Here is a 6559-nt window from a genome sequence, read left to right on the forward strand (position 1 = left end):
TAATTAATTAATTTTTATCTTTGGCTGTGTTGGGTCTTCGTTTCTGTGCAAGGGCTTTCTCTAGTTGCGGCGAGTGGGGGCCACTCTTCATCGTGGTGCGCGGGTCTCTCACTGTCGTGGCCTCTCTTGTTGCGGAGCACAGGCTCCAGACACACAGGCTCAGTAGTTGTGGCTCACAGGCCTAGTTGCTCCATGGCACGTGGGATCTTCCCAGACCAGGGCTCGACCCCATGTTCCCTGCATTGGCAGGCAGATTCTTCACCACTGTGCCAACAGGCAAGCCCCTCTGCTGTCTCTTTTGATAAGGGCACTAATCCCATCATGAGGGTCCCACCCTCATGACCTCATCTAATCCTAATTACCTTCCAAAGGCCCCATCACATTGGGGTTTAGGGCTCCAACATATGAATTTTGAGATGATGCAAACATTCAGTCCACAGCAGCAGATATTTAATTTCTTCTGTGTACATTTATTTTTATTGCAAATGAGTCTTTCTAGAACTTTTATCCAACTTTTTATTATGTAGTATTTCAAACACCAGAAAAGTTGAAAGGAGACAATAGTATACCACACCTAGATTCATTAATCGTCTCATCTGCCTTATCTATATGTCTATATGCCTATTAGCTATATATTTCCTGTTTAAAATATCTTGCTGACAGCATGATATTCTACCCCCAACTACCTCAGCATGCATCTCCTAACCAAAATACCATAATTATACTTAAGAAAATAATTCCCTTATATCATCTTGAAGCAAATCCATATTAAAATTTCCTCAATATCTTTTTTTTTCTCAATATCTTTTAAAAAATATTTTATTTATCTATTTATCATTTACTTGGCTGCTCTGGGTCTTAGTTGCAGCATGCGGGATCTTTGTTGCCATGTGTGGGATCTTCCTTGCAGCATGCGGGATCTTTAGTTGCGCCATGCGGGATCTTTAGTTGTGGCATGAGGGATCTAGTTCCCTGACCCGGGATCAAACCTGTGCCCCCTGTATTGGTAGCATGGAGTCTTAACCACTGGACCACCAGGGAAGTTCCCCTCAATATCTTTTATAGCTGTTTCCCCCTGAGTTTGGATCCAATGACGCTGCAAGTATTACATTTAGTTGCTATAGCTCTTTAGTCTTATAAATCTAGAAAAGTCTTCCTACCCTTTTTTCCCCTTGACTCTGACTTTTTGAAGAGACTCAGGTGTGATAATGGCATTGTGACTTTATTACCTCTTAGAATTTATACAGAAATATTTACCAATAGGGGAAATGCTGTTACAAAAATACAGTGCATAATTAATGGACCTCAGATTTAATTTAAACTTCTTAGTTGAGTGGAATCAGAAAGCTTATCAAGTGCAGTAGTATACATATTGTGATATGGTGATAATACTGAAGAACACTGTGTGTTCATAATTCTAGAAATCTGCCTAAATTTACCATAGTTTTAAACTTATGTTCATTAATCATTCAGCTTATCAGACTATATGGATGACAAATTTTTAAAAATCCAACTAAACAATTCTCTAACAATGCAAAAAAAATTACAAGGATAAAAATTTAAGAGTCACTCATATCAGTCTATACAGAAATAATTAACACCAGGTGAACAGCTTGCCCAGCTATCTGGGCAATACTTAATAGGTCGGTAGCAATACTTTTATAAAGACAATACAGTACTCTATATTCAAAGCAAACCCTGTGTGCCTGGGCATTCCTTACCCTGCCTCTGCTCTATCAACACTGCAGGGGTGGGGTGGGGGGGTTGATCCCTGCATTTCCCTGGCTCCTGTGCCAGCTGACATCCAGCTGGGGTCAATTAATTGGAGACTGGAGACCACTAGAAAGGGAGGAGCCAGGGGTACAGTCTTCACAACAGTTGTGTTTTTTTCTGGCCCCTGTGTTTCAGGTAACACTGCTTTCTCCCTTTGTCCCTTCAGCCTCAGGCTTCAGTGGCTTCTGGCTCTTGCACTAACCACTGTGTCACCTCATTGCCATACATGGCTTCCTAGCTCTTCCATTCCCTGTATAACAAGTCCCTGCACCAAATTCCTTCATTGAAAATACTTGACGTAGTTTCTGGTTAGACCCTGACAGCTCTACAATAGATGATATTTTTAATTAAAATATTCTAATTTTATTTTAATTTGATACAACAAAAGAAAATGAAGTAGAAAATTTTTTTCTTTAACATGTGGGCATTACTTTCTAAAGGCTCTTTCTAGGTTAAGAAGAGAAATTATGAAAACCTCTCAGAAGTTAAGAGTTGTTGCTCGTAATACTTTTAACTGCTTTTCAATTTTAGACAGTAAAGGTAGGCAGTTCATGAAAAATTAGTACTCATGTGCTTCCTGTCACCTTTCTCTTCACAATTTTTTAGTTACATTATTTTTATTTTGTTTATAACATTCACATTTTATTCTGTAACCATAATTTCCATAGTTGCTTAGTATTTGTAAAGTTACATATTTAAACCAGCTATATTCCTCTAGAATGTAAGTTTCGCACTGCCAAACTGGGCTATTTGCTTTGTTCATTGATAGATTCAAAGCAACTAGAAGAGTGTCTGGCACTGATAAATACTTATTGAATAAATTTTTTACCACAGTTATTCACTTTCTTAGTTTAGATTTTAATTTCTCTCCTAACTGGCTGGATTTCATTGTGGTATATGTGTATATGTTTAAACAAGCACACACCTTCACAGAGAGTTTTTTTCCTCACTCAAGAAAAGCTCAGGCTTGCTGTGCTGCTTGAGTTCCTTCATGTTGGCAGATATGGGCTGTTGTCTTCTGGCATTAGATGTTCTTTGCTCATTTTATTGAATGAACTATGAATACTGGTGTAATAAATTGTCACTAATTCTTTACAATTCTAGTAGCCAGTGCCCTCCTATTGCAGTTATTTTTTATTGTAAGCTTTTATCCAGTTGTAAGCCACATCCATTTGTTTTTTGTTTATTTTTTTGTGCAGTGCCACACAGCATGTGGGCTCTTAGTCCCCCAACCAGGGATGAGACCGGTGCCCTCTGCAGTGCAAGTGTGGAGTCTTAACCACTGGACTGCCAGGGAAGTCCCGCCACATGCATTTGTGTTCAAAAGTTTTAAACGTTTTGTGTTTTTTTTGGCAGGGTCATATTGTCTCTGATGACATTCTTCAATAAGTCAACAGATATTTTTGTGAGTACCTTCTGCTAAATACTGTGTATTATACAAATATGAATTACTAATGGATACTATCCTCTAGGAGCTTGTCTTGTAGGGTGCATAAAATAAGCGTGTTGCTGCAATATGAAGTAGAGAGTGATGTCTTAAACATAGTTCTGAAGGGGCAGTAATTACCAAGAGGAATGAAGGAAATGCACACTTATTGAAGGCCTGTTATTTGGCAAGGGCTAAAGAGCCTTCACAGATGTTATCTCCTGATCTTCAGACCAACTCTGCAAGGAATGTTATTATTATTCCCATTTTACTGATACAGAAATTGAGCTTGAGTAACCATCCAGTATAACACAGGGAGAGTTGAGATTTGAACCCAGTTCTGCCTGGTTCCAAAGCTCATGCTCTTTCTCTGCTACATATATTACCTACTCTGAGCTTGAGTCAGAGCAGGCTTGATGGGGAAAGCGGCATATGAGCAGGTGCCTTGATGGGTAGGTAGGTTTCCAGGTGGGAGTAAGAACTGCAAATCCATGCCTAGTATTTTTCTCAACTGAGGGACAGATGCGTTTTAAATCTGTCAAAAAACTTTTCGTTCATTTGGAGATCCAGTTCTGAGGGGGTGACTATTACCAAATACCGGAAAGAAACACCACATCGCCCTCGTTCTTGAGTTTCCTGGCATTCTTTTCTTTTTTTTTGGCCGCACCGTGCAGCATGCGGGATCTTAGTTCCCCGACCAGGGGTTGAATCTGTGCCCCCTACATTGGAAGCTCGGAGTCTTAACCACTGGACCACCAGGGAAGTCCCTTTCCTGGCATTCTTTGATCTTGGATATCTATTTCCTCATCACCCCTCTGAGCAGACACACAAGGATTAATTCTTCCAAGTGCAAAGATTTACCCTTCCTCTTGGACATTTCTAGAATAGTATAAGCTCTTCAAAACAGCATGGGAGATAGAAAGTAGTGGTTTTCAAACTTAAATTCCATGCCATCAGGGCACTTCAACATTTCAGTGAGTCAAAACTACCATTTTTTTAAAAAAATAAATTTATTTTATTTATTTATTTTTGGCTGCACTGGGTCTTTGTTGCTGTGCGCGGGCTTTCTCTAGTTGAGGCGAGCGGGGTCTCCTCTTCGTTGCGGTGTGCAGGCTTCTCATTGCGGTGCTTCTCTTGTTGCAGAGCACGGGCTCTAGGTGCTCGGGCTTCAGTAGTTGTGGCGCATGGGCTCAGTAGTTGTGGCACATGGGCTTAGTTGCTCCGCGGCATGTGGGATCTTCCCGGACCAGGGCTCGAACCTGTGTCCCCTGCATTGGCAGGTGGATTCTTAACCACTGTGCCACCAGGGAAGCCCTACCATTTTTTTTTTTAAAGGGACAGAATAGAATAGAAATAGCAGAAAGCATTGCATACAGTAAGGGTGAGTATGGTTTCATGACACATAGTTATGTATATGTGTGTAAGTTTGTGTTTATGTACTGGGCTATGATGTAAAATATATTTCTGATAGTGACAGACATTTCTTTAACAGTAACAAGGCCTATTTACAAACCTAGCATACCAGGGAGGCCTGAAAGCCCCTTCTAGCTGGCATAGAGTGGCAGCTGGGGATACGGTCAAGTCTAGGAAACAGTATGACAGACGGCTTGCTCACAGCAGTTTAAAACTGCCAAGCATTCCTTCAGAAATGTGGAGAGAAAAGAACAAAACAATGATCTCTTAGCAGAGGAGCTGCAGGGAGGAGCAGGCTTACCCAGCTGAAAGGATACCCACGGCAAAACAGTCCTTCTCAGAAGAGAAGGCAGGCTGCAGGGCCTCTCTAGGTCAAAGGTTCCTATCCAAATGGGTAAATATATTGCCAGGCCTCAAAAGACAGAGTGGGAAAATGCCTTTCATCAGCAATTTTCAGTCCTTATAGTCTTCCTTCTCATTCCTGAATCTGTCTCTTGCCCGGTTTTTTGTGTTTTTTTTGCGGTACGCGGGCCTCTCACTGCTGTGGCCTCCCCCTTTGCGGAGCACAGGCTCCGGACGCGCAGCCTCAGCGGCCATGGCTCATGGGCCCAGCCGCTCCGCGGCATGTGGGATCTTCCCGGACCGGGGCACAAACCCGCGTCTCCTGCCTCGGCAGGCGGACTCTCAACCACTGCGCCACCAGGGAAGCCCGGAACCCACAGTTTTTAATGCCGAAGTCCATATATCTAACCACTAGAGTCTACTATGTTTCCCATCCACTTCTACTTATCAAACTTGTTCATGTATAGTGGACACTGTCCTGATCAGTTCTCTATTGACAGTTCACTCACACTTGCTGGCATTTTGGCCATCACAGGGGGTCTCTGGCTTCTTGGTCAATTCTTAGGTGTAATAGTATTGATTCCTCCCTACCCAAATTTAAGATCTGCTCATTGTTTTTGAATCTATCTTGCTGGATTGTGTTGTTTATATAAATACATCATGCTAGGTTTTGTTTATATGCTCTTTCTTAACTGTTAACTCTGAACTCTTACTTTCCAAGGTTCTCTACAATCATACCTTATTTCTCAGTACTCCCAAACATGGATCAGCAGTACAAAGTGAAGCTGGTCACTGTCCTGTTTAGAGCTATGACAATTCTCACATCTGTGCCCTTGCTCTTTCTTGTTTGATGTGCCTCTTTCTTCTCTCTCCTCATCTTCAAATGCTATCCTGTTCATCGAGGATCACTTTAAATCCCTCTGTAAAGCCTACCTAACTGCCCTCAGCTCTATTGCTCATAATTTTCTCTGAATGTAGGTAGCACTGCATTCTCCTGAAACATTTAGACTGTAATTCCGTGTTTTAATTATTTCTATAAATGCTAGCCTGTATGATCCTGGATGTAGGGACCATTATTTATACAGTTCTTGCCTTCTGCAGTCTCAGGCACTACAGGGTGATAACAACTAAAAGAGTAATAAGGAGGGACTTCCCTGGCGGTCCAGTGGTTAAGACTCGGTGCTTCCACTGCAGGGGTTCGAGTTTGATCCCTGGTTGGGGAACTAAGATCCCACATGCTGCATGGTGCAGCCAAAAAAAAGCATTAAGGAGATGAAGGTTATTGCCCTGATCTGGTATTGAGGAGTCTCATACAAGCTCTCTGATACCCATCCTCTGTTTTTTATAGGTAAACAGTGCTATGTAAATGCAAGGTCATCAAACACCTTGAAGAGCGTTAGCTTATAATTCATAGGCTAGCAGATGTCCATCAGGAAGATGAAAATAGGATGTGCACCTTGGTGCTTCCGATAGTCCACTCTGATGACATTTCATTTTTATAAACCTTAGGACAGTACCAAGCTATAAAATAAGTATAAATGTTGACTTTCAATAAAGAAATTGTGACTGATTACAGTACATGGGTTACCAACAATGGATGCCAGA

Source organism: Globicephala melas, chromosome 9, assembly GCF_963455315.2.
Source record: "Globicephala melas chromosome 9, mGloMel1.2, whole genome shotgun sequence".
NCBI classification, from domain to species: Eukaryota; Metazoa; Chordata; class Mammalia; order Artiodactyla; family Delphinidae; genus Globicephala; species Globicephala melas.